Raw genomic sequence first — 15,430 nt, 5'->3', positions numbered from 1 at the left:
CTTTCCAAGAGGTCCCGTCTTTGTCGGAGGATGTCAGTCATTCATTCAGCTGAATGCCATTTCCATCAACTGCCGCCGTTTGTTTGCTTTCAACCCCCTTTGATTTCAGAGGTGCATGGAAAGAGGCCTTGCTGGGGGGTCGCAAGCAGCTCGACTTTGGCCGCAGCGCGACAGGCCCCTGCCAGCAGCTTGTTCCTCGTTAGTATAGTGGTGAGTATCCCCGCCTGTCACGCGGGAGACCGGGGTTCGATTCCCCGACGGGGAGAGCTTTGCATTATTTCTCGCCCGAGTCTTGCTTTCGTGCGGAGCTCTTTCCCAAGACTGTCCTCACAGTTCCTTCTTGGACATGGTCCCACCTCAGGAAGTCGAGCTTTCCGTTTGATACCGAGAAGCTTGGCCGCTCGCCAGCTCCTCGTTCACGTAGCGCCGACAGTAGCAGGTTGGTTTCACCTATAAAAGCACCGCCTCATCCCTAGGAATGACTCGGCACCGCCACTTTTCCTTCGGCGCAAAAGAAACAGTGTGCTGAAATGGTCAGACTTGAGATTTTCTTCAGACCACTTGGCTAATAAGAGGACTCCAGATATCCTCTTTAGGAGCTGTTTTCAGGGTGGCAGAAGATCTGAGGAGGTGCACAACCGGCCGAACCCCTAGAGATCCCAAGAGCAATGGCATCTGCCCGGAGACTGCCCGATCTTTCCGTCATACTTTCCAAGAGGTCCCGTCTTTGTCGGAGGATGTCAGTCATTCATTCAGCTGAATGCCATTTCCATCAACTGCCGCCGTTTGTTTGCTTTCAACCCCCTTTGATTTCAGAGGTGCATGGAAAAAGGCCTTGCTGGGGGGTCGCAAGCAGCTCGACTTTGGCCGCAGCGCGACAGGCCCCTGCCAGCAGCTTGTTCCTCGTTAGTATAGTGGTGAGTATCCCCGCCTGTCACGCGGGAGACCGGGGTTCGATTCCCCGACGGGGAGAGCTTTGCATTTTTTCTCGCCCGAGTCTTGCTTTCGTGCGGAGCTCTTTCCCAAGACTGTCCTCACAGTTCCTTCTTGGACATGGTCCCACCTCAGGAAGTCGAGCTTTCCGTTTGATACCGAGAAGCTTGGCCGCTCGCCAGCTCCTCGTTCACGTAGCGCCGACAGTAGCAGGTTGGTTTCACCTATAAAAGCACCGCCTCATCCCTAGGAATGACTCGGCACCGCCACTTTTCCTTCGGCGCAAAAGAAACAGTGTGCTGAAATGGTCAGACTTGAGATTTTCTTCAGACCACTTGGCTAATAAGAGGACTCCAGATATCCTCTTTAGGAGCTGTTTTCAGGGTGGCAGAAGATCTGAGGAGGTGCACAACCGGCCGAACCCCTAGAGATCCCAAGAGCAATGGCATCTGCCCGGAGACTGCCCGATCTTTCCGTCATACTTTCCAAGAGGTCCCGTCTTTGTCGGAGGATGTCAGTCATTCATTCAGCTGAATGCCATTTCCATCAACTGCCGCCGTTTGTTTGCTTTCAACCCCCTTTGATTTCAGAGGTGCATGGAAAGAGGCCTTGCTGGGGGGTCGCAAGCAGCTCGACTTTGGCCGCAGCGCGACAGGCCCCTGCCAGCAGCTTGTTCCTCGTTAGTATAGTGGTGAGTATCCCCGCCTGTCACGCGGGAGACCGGGGTTCGATTCCCCGACGGGGAGAGCTTTGCATTTTTTCTCGCCCGAGTCTTGCTTTCGTGCGGAGCTCTTTCCCAAGACTGTCCTCACAGTTCCTTCTTGGACATGGTCCCACCTCAGGAAGTCGAGCTTTCCGTTTGATACCGAGAAGCTTGGCCGCTCGCCAGCTCCTCGTTCACGTAGCGCCGACAGTAGCAGGTTGGTTTCACCTATAAAAGCACCGCCTCATCCCTAGGAATGACTCGGCACCGCCACTTTTCCTTCGGCGCAAAAGAAACAGTGTGCTGAAATGGTCAGACTTGAGATTTTCTTCAGACCACTTGGCTAATAAGAGGACTCCAGATATCCTCTTTAGGAGCTGTTTTCAGGGTGGCAGAAGATCTGAGGAGGTGCACAACCGGCCGAACCCCTAGAGATCCCAAGAGCAATGGCATCTGCCCGGAGACTGCCCGATCTTTCCGTCATACTTTCCAAGAGGTCCCGTCTTTGTCGGAGGATGTCAGTCATTCATTCAGCTGAATGCCATTTCCATCAACTGCCGCCGTTTGTTTGCTTTCAACCCCCTTTGATTTCAGAGGTGCATGGAAAGAGGCCTTGCTGGGGGGTCGCAAGCAGCTCGACTTTGGCCGCAGCGCGACAGGCCCCTGCCAGCAGCTTGTTCCTCGTTAGTATAGTGGTGAGTATCCCCGCCTTTCACGCGGGAGACCGGGGTTCTATTCCCCGACGGGGAGAGCTTTGCATTTTTTCTCGCCCGAGTCTTGCTTTCGTGCGGAGCTCTTTCCCAAGACTGTCCTCACAGTTCCTTCTTGGACATGGTCCCACCTCAGGAAGTCGAGCTTTCCGTTTGATACCGAGAAGCTTGGCCGCTCGCCAGCTCCTCGTTCACGTAGCGCCGACAGTAGCAGGTTGGTTTCACCTATAAAAGCACCGCCTCATCCCTAGGAATGACTCGGCACCGCCACTTTTCCTTCGGCGCAAAAGAAACAGTGTGCTGAAATGGTCAGACTTGAGATTTTCTTCAGACCACTTGGCTAATAAGAGGACTCCAGATATCCTCTTTAGGAGCTGTTTTCAGGGTGGCAGAAGATCTGAGGAGGTGCACAACCGGCCGAACCCCTAGAGATCCCAAGAGCAATGGCATCTGCCCGGAGACTGCCCGATCTTTCCGTCATACTTTCCAAGAGGTCCCGTCTTTGTCGGAGGATGTCAGTCATTCATTCAGCTGAATGCCATTTCCATCAACTGCCGCCGTTTGTTTGCTTTCAACCCCCTTTGATTTCAGAGGTGCATGGAAAGAGGCCTTGCTGGGGGGTCGCAAGCAGCTCGACTTTGGCCGCAGCGCGACAGGCCCCTGCCAGCAGCTTGTTCCTCGTTAGTATAGTGGTGAGTATCCCCGCCTGTCACGCGGGAGACCGGGGTTCGATTCCCCGACAGGGAGAGCTTTGCATTTTTTCTCGCCCAAGTCTTGCTTTCGTGTGGAGCTCTTTCCCAAGACTGTCCTCACAGTTCCTTCTTGGTCATGGTCCCACCTCAGGAAGTCGAGCTTTCCATTTGATACCGAGAAGCTTGGCCGCTCGCCAGCTCCTCGTTCACGTAGCGCCGACAGTAGCAGGTTGGTTTCACCTATAAAAGCACCGCCTCATCCCTAGGAATGACTCGGCACCGCCACTTTTCCTTTGGCGCAAAAGAAACAGTGTGCTGAAATGGTCAGACTTGAGATTTTCTTCAGACCACTTGGCTAATAAGAGGACTCCAGATATCCTCTTTAGGAGCTGTTTTCAGGGTGGCAGAAGATCTGAGGAGGTGCACAACCGGCCGAACCCCAAGAGATCCCAAGAGCAATGGCATCTGCCCGGAGACTGCCCGATCTTTCCGTCATACTTTCCAAGAGGTCCCGTCTTTGTCGGAGGATGTCAGTCATTCATTCAGCTGAATGCCATTTCCATCAACTGCCGCCGTTTGTTTGCTTTCAACCCCCTTTGATTTCAGAGGTGCATGGAAAGAGGCCTTGCTGGGGGGTCGCAAGCAGCTCGACTTTGGCCGCAGCGCGACAGGCCCCTGCTAGCAGCTTGTTCTTCGTTAGTATAGTGGTGAGTATCCCCGCCTGTCACGCGGGAGACCGGGGTTCGATTCTCCGACGGGGAGAGCTTTGCATTTTTTCTCGCCCGAGTCTTGCTTTCGTGCGGAGCTCTTTCCCAAGACTGTCCTCACAGTTCCTTCTTGGACATGGTCCCACCTCAGGAAGTCGAGCTTTCCGTTTGATACCGAGAAGCTTGGCCGCTCGCCAGCTCCTCGTTCACGTAGCGCCGACAGTAGCAGGTTGGTTTCACCTATAAAAGCACCGCCTCATCCCTAGGAATGACTCGGCACCGCCACTTTTCCTTTGGCGCAAAAGAAACAGTGTGCTGAAATGGTCAGACTTGAGATTTTCTTCAGACCACTTGGCTAATAAGAGGACTCCAGATATCCTCTTTAGGAGCTGTTTTCAGGGTGGCAGAAGATCTGAGGAGGTGCACAACCGGCCGAACCCCTAGAGATCCCAAGAGCAATGGCATCTGCCCGGAGACTGCCCGATCTTTCCGTCATACTTTCCAAGAGGTCCCGTCTTTGTCGGAGGATGTCAGTCATTCATTCAGCTGAATGCCATTTCCATCAACTGCCGCCGTTTGTTTGCTTTCAACCCCCTTTGATTTCAGAGGTGCATGGAAAGAGGCCTTGCTGGGGGGTCGCAAGCAGCTCGACTTTGGCCGCAGCGCGACAGGCCCCTGCCAGCAGCTTGTTCCTCGTTAGTATAGTGGTGAGTATCCCCGCCTGTCATGCGGGAGACCGGGGTTCGATTCCCCGACGGGGAGAGCTTTGCATTTTTTCTCGCCCGAGTCTTGCTTTCGTGCGGAGCTCTTTCCCAAGACTGTCCTCACAGTTCCTTCTTGGACATGGTCCCACCTCAGGAAGTCGAGCTTTCCGTTTGATACCGAGAAGCTTGGCCGCTCGCCAGCTCCTCGTTCACGTAGCGCCGACAGTAGCAGGTTGGTTTCACCTATAAAAGCACCGCCTCATCCCTAGGAATGACTCGGCACCGCCACTTTTCCTTCGGCGCAAAAGAAACAGTGTGCTGAAATGGTCAGACTTGAGATTTTCTTCAGACCACTTGGCTAATAAGAGGACTCCAGATATCCTCTTTAGGAGCTGTTTTCAGGGTGGCAGAAGATCTGAGGAGGTGCACAACCGGCCGAACCCCTAGAGATCCCAAGAGCAATGGCATCTGCCCGGAGACTGCCCGATCTTTCCGTCATACTTTCCAAGAGGTCCCGTCTTTGTCGGAGGATGTCAGTCATTCATTCAGCTGAATGCCATTTCCATCAACTGCCGCCGTTTGTTTGCTTTCAACCCCCTTTGATTTCAGAGGTGCATGGAAAGAGGCCTTGCTGGGGGGTCGCAAGCAGCTCGACTTTGGCCGCAGCGCGACAGGCCCCTGCCAGCAGCTTGTTCCTCGTTAGTATAGTGGTGAGTATCCCCGCCTGTCACGCGGGAGACCGGGGTTCGATTCCCCGACGGGGAGAGCTTTGCATTTTTTCTCGCCCGAGTCTTGCTTTCGTGCGGAGCTCTTTCCCAAGACTGTCCTCACAGTTCCTTCTTGGACATGGTCCCACCTCAGGAAGTCGAGCTTTCCGTTTGATACCGAGAAGCTTGGCCGCTCGCCAGCTCCTCGTTCACGTAGCGCCGACAGTAGCAGGTTGGTTTCACCTATAAAAGCACCGCCTCATCCCTAGGAATGACTCGGCACCGCCACTTTTCCTTCGGCGCAAAAGAAACAGTGTGCTGAAATGGTCAGACTTGAGATTTTCTTCAGACCACTTGGCTAATAAGAGGACTCCAGATATCCTCTTTAGGAGCTGTTTTCAGGGTGGCAGAAGATCTGAGGAGGTGCACAACCGGCCGAACCCCTAGAGATCCCAAGAGCAATGGCATCTGCCCGGAGACTGCCCGATCTTTCCGTCATACTTTCCAAGAGGTCCCGTCTTTGTCGGAGGATGTCAGTCATTCATTCAGCTGAATGCCATTTCCATCAACTGCCGCCGTTTGTTTGCTTTCAACCCCCTTTGATTTCAGAGGTGCATGGAAAGAGGCCTTGCTGGGGGGTCGCAAGCAGCTCGACTTTGGCCGCAGCGCGACAGGCCCCTGCCAGCAGCTTGTTCCTCGTTAGTATAGTGGTGAGTATCCCCGCCTGTCACGCGGGAGACCGGGGTTCGATTCCCCGACGGGGAGAGCTTTGCATTTTTTCTCGCCCGAGTCTTGCTTTCGTGCGGAGCTCTTTCCCAAGACTGTCCTCACAGTTCCTTCTTGGACATGGTCCCACCTCAGGAAGTCGAGCTTTCCGTTTGATACCGAGAAGCTTGGCCGCTCGCCAGCTCCTCGTTCACGTAGCGCCGACAGTAGCAGGTTGGTTTCACCTATAAAAGCACCGCCTCATCCCTAGGAATGACTCGGCACCGCCACTTTTCCTTCGGCGCAAAAGAAACAGTGTGCTGAAATGGTCAGACTTGAGATTTTCTTCAGACCACTTGGCTAATAAGAGGACTCCAGATATCCTCTTTAGGAGCTGTTTTCAGGGTGGCAGAAGATCTGAGGAGGTGCACAACCGGCCGAACCCCTAGAGATCCCAAGAGCAATGGCATCTGCCCGGAGACTGCCCGATCTTTCCGTCATACTTTCCAAGAGGTCCCGTCTTTGTCGGAGGATGTCAGTCATTCATTCAGCTGAATGCCATTTCCATCAACTGCCGCCGTTTGTTTGCTTTCAACCCCCTTTGATTTCAGAGGTGCATGGAAAGAGGCCTTGCTGGGGGGTCGCAAGCAGCTCGACTTTGGCCGCAGCGCGACAGGCCACTGCCAGCAGCTTGTTCCTCGTTAGTATAGTGGTGAGTATCCCCGCCTGTCACGCGGGAGACCGGGGTTCGATTCCCCGACGGGGAGAGCTTTGCATTTTTTCTCGCCCGAGTCTTGCTTTCGTGCGGAGCTCTTTCCCAAGACTGTCCTCACAGTTCCTTCTTGGACATGGTCCCACCTCAGGAAGTCGAGCTTTCCGTTTGATACCGAGAAGCTTGGCCGCTCGCCAGCTCCTCGTTCACGTAGCGCCGACAGTAGCAGGTTGGTTTCACCTATAAAAGCACCGCCTCATCCCTAGGAATGACTCGGCACCGCCACTTTTCCTTCGGTGCAAAAGAAACAGTGTGCTGAAATGGTCAGACTTGAGATTTTCTTCAGACCACTTGGCTAATAAGAGGACTCCAGATATCCTCTTTAGGAGCTGTTTTCAGGGTGGCAGAAGATCTGAGGAGGTGCACAACCGGCCGAACCCCTAGAGATCCCAAGAGCAATGGCATCTGCCCGGAGACTGCCCGATCTTTCCGTCATACTTTCCAAGAGGTCCCGTCTTTGTCGGAGGATGTCAGTCATTCATTCAGCTGAATGCCATTTCCATCAACTGCCGCCGTTTGTTTGCTTTCAACCCCCTTTGATTTCAGAGGTGCATGGAAAGAGGCCTTGCTGGGGGGTCGCAAGCAGCTCGACTTTGGCCGCAGCGCGACAGGCCCCTGCCAGCAGCTTGTTCCTCGTTAGTATAGTGGTGAGTATCCCCGCCTGTCACGCGGGAGACCGGGGTTCGATTCCCCGACGGGGAGAGCTTTGCATTTTTTCTCGCCCGAGTCTTGCTTTCGTGCGGAGCTCTTTCCCAAGACTGTCCTCACAGTTCCTTCTTGGACATGGTCCCACCTCAGGAAGTCGAGCTTTCCGTTTGATACCGAGAAGCTTGGCCGCTCGCCAGCTCCTCGTTCACGTAGCGCCGACAGTAGCAGGTTGGTTTCACCTATAAAAGCACCGCCTCATCCCTAGGAATGACTCGGCACCGCCACTTTTCCTTCGGTGCAAAAGAAACAGTGTGCTGAAATGGTCAGACTTGAGATTTTCTTCAGACCACTTGGCTAATAAGAGGACTCCAGATATCCTCTTTAGGAGCTGTTTTCAGGGTGGCAGAAGATCTGAGGAGGTGCACAACCGGCCGAACCCCTAGAGATCCCAAGAGCAATGGCATCTGCCCGGAGACTGCCCGATCTTTCCGTCATACTTTCCAAGAGGTCCCGTCTTTGTCGGAGGATGTCAGTCATTCATTCAGCTGAATGCCATTTCCATCAACTGCCGCCGTTTGTTTGCTTTCAACCCCCTTTGATTTCAGAGGTGCATGGAAAGAGGCCTTGCTGGGGGGTCGCAAGCAGCTCGACTTTGGCCGCAGCGCGACAGGCCCCTGCCAGCAGCTTGTTCCTCGTTAGTATAGTGGTGAGTATCCCCGCCTGTCACGCGGGAGACCGGGGTTCGATTCCCCGACGGGGAGAGCTTTGCATTTTTTCTCGCCCGAGTCTTGCTTTCGAGCGGAGCTCTTTCCCAAGACTGTCCTCACAGTTCCTTCTTGGACATGGTCCCACCTCAGGAAGTCGAGCTTTCCGTTTGATACCGAGAAGCTTGGCCGCTCGCCAGCTCCTCGTTCACGTAGCGCCGACAGTAGCAGGTTGGTTTCACCTATAAAAGCACCGCCTCATCCCTAGGAATGACTCGGCACCGCCACTTTTCCTTCGGCGCAAAAGAAACAGTGTGCTGAAATGGTCAGACTTGAGATTTTCTTCAGACCACTTGGCTAATAAGAGGACTCCAGATATCCTCTTTAGGAGCTGTTTTCAGGGTGGCAGAAGATCTGAGGAGGTGCACAACCGGCCGAACCCCTAGAGATCCCAAGAGCAATGGCATCTGCCCGGAGACTGCCCGATCTTTCCGTCATACTTTCCAAGAGGTCCCGTCTTTGTCGGAGGATGTCAGTCATTCATTCAGCTGAATGCCATTTCCATCAACTGCCGCCGTTTGTTTGCTTTCAACCCCCTTTGATTTCAGAGGTGCATGGAAAGAGGCCTTGCTGGGGGGTCGCAAGCAGCTCGACTTTGGCCGCAGCGCGACAGGCCCCTGCCAGCAGCTTGTTCCTCGTTAGTATAGTGGTGAGTATCCCCGCCTGTCACGCGGGAGACCGGGGTTCGATTCCCCGACGGGGAGAGCTTTGCATTTTTTTCTCGCCCGAGTCTTGCTTTCGTGCGGAGCTCTTTCCCAAGACTGTCCTCACAGTTCCTTCTTGGACATGGTCCCACCTCAGGAAGTCGAGCTTTCCGTTTGATACCGAGAAGCTTGGCCGCTCGCCAGCTCCTCGTTCACGTAGCGCCGACAGTAGCAGGTTGGTTTCACCTATAAAAGCACCGCCTCATCCCTAGGAATGACTCGGCACCGCCACTTTTCCTTCGGCGCAAAAGAAACAGTGTGCTGAAATGGTCAGACTTGAGATTTTCTTCAGACCACTTGGCTAATAAGAGGACTCCAGATATCCTCTTTAGGAGCTGTTTTCAGGGTGGCAGAAGATCTGAGGAGGTGCACAACCGGCCGAACCCCTAGAGATCCCAAGAGCAATGGCATCTGCCCGGAGACTGCCCGATCTTTCCGTCATACTTTCCAAGAGGTCCCGTCTTTGTCGGAGGATGTCAGTCATTCATTCAGCTGAATGCCATTTCCATCAACTGCCGCCGTTTGTTTGCTTTCAACCCCCTTTGATTTCAGAGGTGCATGGAAAGAGGCCTTGCTGGGGGGTCGCAAGCAGCTCGACTTTGGCCGCAGCGCGACAGGCCCCTGCCAGCAGCTTGTTCCTCGTTAGTATAGTGGTGAGTATCCCCGCCTGTCACGCGGGAGACCGGGGTTCGATTCCCCGACGGGGAGAGCTTTGCATTTTTTCTCGCCCGAGTCTTGCTTTCGTGCGGAGCTCTTTCCCAAGACTGTCCTCACAGTTCCTTCTTGGACATGGTCCCACCTCAGGAAGTCGAGCTTTCCGTTTGATACCGAGAAGCTTGGCCGCTCGCCAGCTCCTCGTTCACGTAGCGCCGACAGTAGCAGGTTGGTTTCACCTATAAAAGCACCGCCTCATCCCTAGGAATGACTCGGCACCGCCACTTTTCCTTCGGCGCAAAAGAAACAGTGTGCTGAAATGGTCAGACTTGAGATTTTCTTCAGACCACTTGGCTAATAAGAGGACTCCAGATATCCTCTTTAGGAGCTGTTTTCAGGGTGGCAGAAGATCTGAGGAGGTGCACAACCGGCCGAACCCCTAGAGATCCCAAGAGCAATGGCATCTGCCCGGAGACTGCCCGATCTTTCCGTCATACTTTCCAAGAGGTCCCGTCTTTGTCGGAGGATGTCAGTCATTCATTCAGCTGAATGCCATTTCCATCAACTGCCGCCGTTTGTTTGCTTTCAACCCCCTTTGATTTCAGAGGTGCATGGAAAGAGGCCTTGCTGGGGGGTCGCAAGCAGCTCGACTTTGGCCGCAGCGCGACAGGCCACTGCCAGCAGCTTGTTCCTCGTTAGTATAGTGGTGAGTATCCCCGCCTGTCACGCGGGAGACCGGGGTTCGATTCCCCGACGGGGAGAGCTTTGCATTTTTTCTCGCCCGAGTCTTGCTTTCGTGCGGAGCTCTTTCCCAAGACTGTCCTCACAGTTCCTTCTTGGACATGGTCCCACCTCAGGAAGTCGAGCTTTCCGTTTGATACCGAGAAGCTTGGCCGCTCGCCAGCTCCTCGTTCACGTAGCGCCGACAGTAGCAGGTTGGTTTCACCTATAAAAGCACCGCCTCATCCCTAGGAATGACTCGGCACCGCCACTTTTCCTTCGGTGCAAAAGAAACAGTGTGCTGAAATGGTCAGACTTGAGATTTTCTTCAGACCACTTGGCTAATAAGAGGACTCCAGATATCCTCTTTAGGAGCTGTTTTCAGGGTGGCAGAAGATCTGAGGAGGTGCACAACCGGCCGAACCCCTAGAGATCCCAAGAGCAATGGCATCTGCCCGGAGACTGCCCGATCTTTCCGTCATACTTTCCAAGAGGTCCCGTCTTTGTCGGAGGATGTCAGTCATTCATTCAGCTGAATGCCATTTCCATCAACTGCCGCCGTTTGTTTGCTTTCAACCCCCTTTGATTTCAGAGGTGCATGGAAAGAGGCCTTGCTGGGGGGTCGCAAGCAGCTCGACTTTGGCCGCAGCGCGACAGGCCCCTGCCAGCAGCTTGTTCCTCGTTAGTATAGTGGTGAGTATCCCCGCCTGTCACGCGGGAGACCGGGGTTCGATTCCCCGACGGGGAGAGCTTTGCATTTTTTCTCGCCCGAGTCTTGCTTTCGAGCGGAGCTCTTTCCCAAGACTGTCCTCACAGTTCCTTCTTGGACATGGTCCCACCTCAGGAAGTCGAGCTTTCCGTTTGATACCGAGAAGCTTGGCCGCTCGCCAGCTCCTCGTTCACGTAGCGCCGACAGTAGCAGGTTGGTTTCACCTATAAAAGCACCGCCTCATCCCTAGGAATGACTCGGCACCGCCACTTTTCCTTCGGCGCAAAAGAAACAGTGTGCTGAAATGGTCAGACTTGAGATTTTCTTCAGACCACTTGGCTAATAAGAGGACTCCAGATATCCTCTTTAGGAGCTGTTTTCAGGGTGGCAGAAGATCTGAGGAGGTGCACAACCGGCCGAACCCCTAGAGATCCCAAGAGCAATGGCATCTGCCCGGAGACTGCCCGATCTTTCCGTCATACTTTCCAAGAGGTCCCGTCTTTGTCGGAGGATGTCAGTCATTCATTCAGCTGAATGCCATTTCCATCAACTGCCGCCGTTTGTTTGCTTTCAACCCCCTTTGATTTCAGAGGTGCATGGAAAGAGGCCTTGCTGGGGGGTCGCAAGCAGCTCGACTTTGGCCGCAGCGCGACAGGCCCCTGCCAGCAGCTTGTTCCTCGTTAGTATAGTGGTGAGTATCCCCGCCTGTCACGCGGGAGACCGGGGTTCGATTCCCCGACGGGGAGAGCTTTGCATTTTTTTCTCGCCCGAGTCTTGCTTTCGTGCGGAGCTCTTTCCCAAGACTGTCCTCACAGTTCCTTCTTGGACATGGTCCCACCTCAGGAAGTCGAGCTTTCCGTTTGATACCGAGAAGCTTGGCCGCTCGCCAGCTCCTCGTTCACGTAGCGCCGACAGTAGCAGGTTGGTTTCACCTATAAAAGCACCGCCTCATCCCTAGGAATGACTCGGCACCGCCACTTTTCCTTCGGCGCAAAAGAAACAGTGTGCTGAAATGGTCAGACTTGAGATTTTCTTCAGACCACTTGGCTAATAAGAGGACTCCAGATATCCTCTTTAGGAGCTGTTTTCAGGGTGGCAGAAGATCTGAGGAGGTGCACAACCGGCCGAACCCCTAGAGATCCCAAGAGCAATGGCATCTGCCCGGAGACTGCCCGATCTTTCCGTCATACTTTCCAAGAGGTCCCGTCTTTGTCGGAGGATGTCAGTCATTCATTCAGCTGAATGCCATTTCCATCAACTGCCGCCGTTTGTTTGCTTTCAACCCCCTTTGATTTCAGAGGTGCATGGAAAGAGGCCTTGCTGGGGGGTCGCAAGCAGCTCGACTTTGGCCGCAGCGCGACAGGCCCCTGCCAGCAGCTTGTTCCTCGTTAGTATAGTGGTGAGTATCCCCGCCTGTCACGCGGGAGACCGGGGTTCGATTCCCCGACGGGGAGAGCTTTGCATTTTTTCTCGCCCGAGTCTTGCTTTCGTGCGGAGCTCTTTCCCAAGACTGTCCTCACAGTTCCTTCTTGGACATGGTCCCACCTCAGGAAGTCGAGCTTTCCGTTTGATACCGAGAAGCTTGGCCGCTCGCCAGCTCCTCGTTCACGTAGCGCCGACAGTAGCAGGTTGGTTTCACCTATAAAAGCACCGCCTCATCCCTAGGAATGACTCGGCACCGCCACTTTTCCTTCGGCGCAAAAGAAACAGTGTGCTGAAATGGTCAGACTTGAGATTTTCTTCAGACCACTTGGCTAATAAGAGGACTCCAGATATCCTCTTTAGGAGCTGTTTTCAGGGTGGCAGAAGATCTGAGGAGGTGCACAACCGGCCGAACCCCTAGAGATCCCAAGAGCAATGGCATCTGCCCGGAGACTGCCCGATCTTTCCGTCATACTTTCCAAGAGGTCCCGTCTTTGTCGGAGGATGTCAGTCATTCATTCAGCTGAATGCCATTTCCATCAACTGCCGCCGTTTGTTTGCTTTCAACCCCCTTTGATTTCAGAGGTGCATGGAAAGAGGCCTTGCTGGGGGGTCGCAAGCAGCTCGACTTTGGCCGCAGCGCGACAGGCCCCTGCCAGCAGCTTGTTCCTCGTTAGTATAGTGGTGAGTATCCCCGCCTGTCACGCGGGAGACCGGGGTTCGATTCCCCGACGGGGAGAGCTTTGCATTTTTTCTCGCCCGAGTCTTGCTTTCGTGCGGAGCTCTTTCCCAAGACTGTCCTCTCAGTTCCTTCTTGGACATGGTCCCACCTCAGGAAGTCGAGCTTTCCGTTTGATACCGAGAAGCTTGGCCGCTCGCCAGCTCCTCGTTCACGTAGCGCCGACAGTAGCAGGTTGGTTTCACCTATAAAAGCACCGCCTCATCCCTAGGAATGACTCGGCACCGCCACTTTTCCTTTGGCGCAAAAGAAACAGTGTGCTGAAATGGTCAGACTTGAGATTTTCTTCAGACCACTTGGCTAATAAGAGGACTCCAGATATCCTCTTTAGGAGCTGTTTTCAGGGTGGCAGAAGATCTGAGGAGGTGCACAACCGGCCGAACCCCTAGAGATCCCAAGAGCAATGGCATCTGCCCGGAGACTGCCCGATCTTTCCGTCATACTTTCCAAGAGGTCCCGTCTTTGTCGGAGGATGTCAGTCATTCATTCAGCTGAATGCCATTTCCATCAACTGCCGCCGTTTGTTTGCTTTCAACCCCCTTTGATTTCAGAGGTGCATGGAAAGAGGCCTTGCTGGGGGGTCGCAAGCAGCTCGACTTTGGCCGCAGCGCGACAGGCCCCTGCCAGCAGCTTGTTCCTCGTTAGTATAGTGGTGAGTATCCCCGCCTGTCACGCGGGAGACCGGGGTTCGATTCCCCGACGGGGAGAGCTTTGCATTTTTTCTCGCCCGAGTCTTGCTTTCGTGCGGAGCTCTTTCCCAAGACTGTCCTCACAGTTCCTTCTTGGACATGGTCCCACCTCAGGAAGTCGAGCTTTCCGTTTGATACCGAGAAGCTTGGCCGCTCGCCAGCTCCTCGTTCACGTAGCGCCGACAGTAGCAGGTTGGTTTCACCTATAAAAGCACCGCCTCATCCCTAGGAATGACTCGGCACCGCCACTTTTCCTTCGGCGCAAAAGAAACAGTGTGCTGAAATGGTCAGACTTGAGATTTTCTTCAGACCACTTGGCTAATAAGAGGACTCCAGATATCCTCTTTAGGAGCTGTTTTCAGGGTGGCAGAAGATCTGAGGAGGTGCACAACCGGCCGAACCCCTAGAGATCCCAAGAGCAATGGCATCTGCCCGGAGACTGCCCGATCTTTCCGTCATACTTTCCAAGAGGTCCCGTCTTTGTCGGAGGATGTCAGTCATTCATTCAGCTGAATGCCATTTCCATCAACTGCCGCCGTTTGTTTGCTTTCAACCCCCTTTGATTTCAGAGGTGCATGGAAAGAGGCCTTGCTGGGGGGTCGCAAGCAGCTCGACTTTGGCCGCAGCGCGACAGGCCCCTGCCAGCAGCTTGTTCCTCGTTAGTATAGTGGTGAGTATCCCCGCCTGTCACGCGGGAGACCGGGGTTCGATTCCCCGACGGGGAGAGCTTTGCATTTTTTCTCGCCCGAGTCTTGCTTTCGTGCGGAGCTCTTTCCCAAGACTGTCCTCACAGTTCCTTCTTGGACATGGTCCCACCTCAGGAAGTCGAGCTTTCCGTTTGATACCGAGAAGCTTGGCCGCTCACCAGCTCCTCGTTCACGTAGCGCCGACAGTAGCAGGTTGGTTTCACCTATAAAAGCACCGCCTCATCCCTAGGAATGACTCGGCACCGCCACTTTTCCTTCGGCGCAAAAGAAACAGTGTGCTGAAATGGTCAGACTTGAGATTTTCTTCAGACCACTTGGCTAATAAGAGGACTCCAGATATCCTCTTTAGGAGCTGTTTTCAGGGTGGCAGAAGATCTGAGGAGGTGCACAACCGGCCGAACCCCTAGAGATCCCAAGAGCAATGGCATCTGCCCGGAGACTGCCCGATCTTTCCGTCATACTTTCCAAGAGGTCCCGTCTTTGTCGGAGGATGTCAGTCATTCATTCAGCTGAATGCCATTTCCATCAACTGCCGCCGTTTGTTTGCTTTCAACCCCCTTTGATTTCAGAGGTGCATGGAAAGAGGCCTTGCTGGGGGGTCGCAAGCAGCTCGACTTTGGCCGCAGCGCGACAGGCCCCTGCCAGCAGCTTGTTCCTCGTTAGTATAGTGGTGAGTATCCCCGCCTGTCACGCGGGAGACCGGGGTTCGATTCCCCGACGGGGAGAGCTTTGCATTTTTTCTCGCCCGAGTCTTGCTTTCGTGCGGAGCTCTTTCCCAAGACTGTCCTCACAGTTCCTTCTTGGACATGGTCCCACCTCAGGAAGTCGAGCTTTCCGTTTGATACCGAGAAGCTTGGCCGCTCACCAGCTCCTCGTTCACGTAGCGCCGACAGTAGCAGGTTGGTTTCACCTATAAAAGCACCGCCTCATCCCTAGGAATGACTCGGCACCGCCACTTTTCCTTCGGCGCAAAAGAAACAGTGTGCTGAAATGGTCAGACTTGAGATTTTCTTCAGACCACTTGGCTAATAAGAGGACTCC

The 15,430-nt window shown here is 54.2% G+C and overlaps 18 non-coding genes across 18 annotated transcripts; all 18 read left to right on the top strand.

The window, feature by feature from the left end:
- Positions 1-193: 193 nt before the first annotated feature.
- TRNAD-GUC (transfer RNA aspartic acid (anticodon GUC)) lies at positions 194-265 on the top strand. The gene has a single exon. It is a non-coding gene; the product is annotated as a tRNA-Asp (tRNA).
- Positions 266-900: 635 nt separating this feature from the next.
- Positions 901-972, top strand: TRNAD-GUC (transfer RNA aspartic acid (anticodon GUC)). Its single transcript has one exon. It is a non-coding gene; the product is annotated as a tRNA-Asp (tRNA).
- Positions 973-1,607: 635 nt separating this feature from the next.
- TRNAD-GUC (transfer RNA aspartic acid (anticodon GUC)) lies at positions 1,608-1,679 on the top strand. The gene has a single exon. It is a non-coding gene; the product is annotated as a tRNA-Asp (tRNA).
- A 3,463-nt stretch (positions 1,680-5,142) lies between these two features.
- On the top strand, positions 5,143-5,214 carry TRNAD-GUC (transfer RNA aspartic acid (anticodon GUC)). The gene has a single exon. It is a non-coding gene; the product is annotated as a tRNA-Asp (tRNA).
- Positions 5,215-5,849: 635 nt separating this feature from the next.
- On the top strand, positions 5,850-5,921 carry TRNAD-GUC (transfer RNA aspartic acid (anticodon GUC)). Its single transcript has one exon. It is a non-coding gene; the product is annotated as a tRNA-Asp (tRNA).
- Positions 5,922-6,556: 635 nt separating this feature from the next.
- On the top strand, positions 6,557-6,628 carry TRNAD-GUC (transfer RNA aspartic acid (anticodon GUC)). Its single transcript has one exon. It is a non-coding gene; the product is annotated as a tRNA-Asp (tRNA).
- A 635-nt stretch (positions 6,629-7,263) lies between these two features.
- TRNAD-GUC (transfer RNA aspartic acid (anticodon GUC)) lies at positions 7,264-7,335 on the top strand. Its single transcript has one exon. It is a non-coding gene; the product is annotated as a tRNA-Asp (tRNA).
- Positions 7,336-7,970: 635 nt separating this feature from the next.
- Positions 7,971-8,042, top strand: TRNAD-GUC (transfer RNA aspartic acid (anticodon GUC)). The gene has a single exon. It is a non-coding gene; the product is annotated as a tRNA-Asp (tRNA).
- A 635-nt stretch (positions 8,043-8,677) lies between these two features.
- On the top strand, positions 8,678-8,749 carry TRNAD-GUC (transfer RNA aspartic acid (anticodon GUC)). Its single transcript has one exon. It is a non-coding gene; the product is annotated as a tRNA-Asp (tRNA).
- A 636-nt stretch (positions 8,750-9,385) lies between these two features.
- On the top strand, positions 9,386-9,457 carry TRNAD-GUC (transfer RNA aspartic acid (anticodon GUC)). The gene has a single exon. It is a non-coding gene; the product is annotated as a tRNA-Asp (tRNA).
- A 635-nt stretch (positions 9,458-10,092) lies between these two features.
- On the top strand, positions 10,093-10,164 carry TRNAD-GUC (transfer RNA aspartic acid (anticodon GUC)). Its single transcript has one exon. It is a non-coding gene; the product is annotated as a tRNA-Asp (tRNA).
- Positions 10,165-10,799: 635 nt separating this feature from the next.
- On the top strand, positions 10,800-10,871 carry TRNAD-GUC (transfer RNA aspartic acid (anticodon GUC)). The gene has a single exon. It is a non-coding gene; the product is annotated as a tRNA-Asp (tRNA).
- A 635-nt stretch (positions 10,872-11,506) lies between these two features.
- On the top strand, positions 11,507-11,578 carry TRNAD-GUC (transfer RNA aspartic acid (anticodon GUC)). Its single transcript has one exon. It is a non-coding gene; the product is annotated as a tRNA-Asp (tRNA).
- Positions 11,579-12,214: 636 nt separating this feature from the next.
- Positions 12,215-12,286, top strand: TRNAD-GUC (transfer RNA aspartic acid (anticodon GUC)). The gene has a single exon. It is a non-coding gene; the product is annotated as a tRNA-Asp (tRNA).
- Positions 12,287-12,921: 635 nt separating this feature from the next.
- Positions 12,922-12,993, top strand: TRNAD-GUC (transfer RNA aspartic acid (anticodon GUC)). The gene has a single exon. It is a non-coding gene; the product is annotated as a tRNA-Asp (tRNA).
- Positions 12,994-13,628: 635 nt separating this feature from the next.
- On the top strand, positions 13,629-13,700 carry TRNAD-GUC (transfer RNA aspartic acid (anticodon GUC)). Its single transcript has one exon. It is a non-coding gene; the product is annotated as a tRNA-Asp (tRNA).
- A 635-nt stretch (positions 13,701-14,335) lies between these two features.
- Positions 14,336-14,407, top strand: TRNAD-GUC (transfer RNA aspartic acid (anticodon GUC)). The gene has a single exon. It is a non-coding gene; the product is annotated as a tRNA-Asp (tRNA).
- Positions 14,408-15,042: 635 nt separating this feature from the next.
- Positions 15,043-15,114, top strand: TRNAD-GUC (transfer RNA aspartic acid (anticodon GUC)). Its single transcript has one exon. It is a non-coding gene; the product is annotated as a tRNA-Asp (tRNA).
- Positions 15,115-15,430: the final 316 nt, after the last annotated feature.

Source organism: Engystomops pustulosus, chromosome 7 (assembly GCF_040894005.1).
Source record: "Engystomops pustulosus chromosome 7, aEngPut4.maternal, whole genome shotgun sequence".
Taxonomy (NCBI): domain Eukaryota; kingdom Metazoa; phylum Chordata; class Amphibia; order Anura; family Leptodactylidae; genus Engystomops; species Engystomops pustulosus.
The sequence above is the reverse complement of the archived record's forward strand: the minus strand, read 5'-3'. Positions and strand labels throughout refer to the sequence as shown.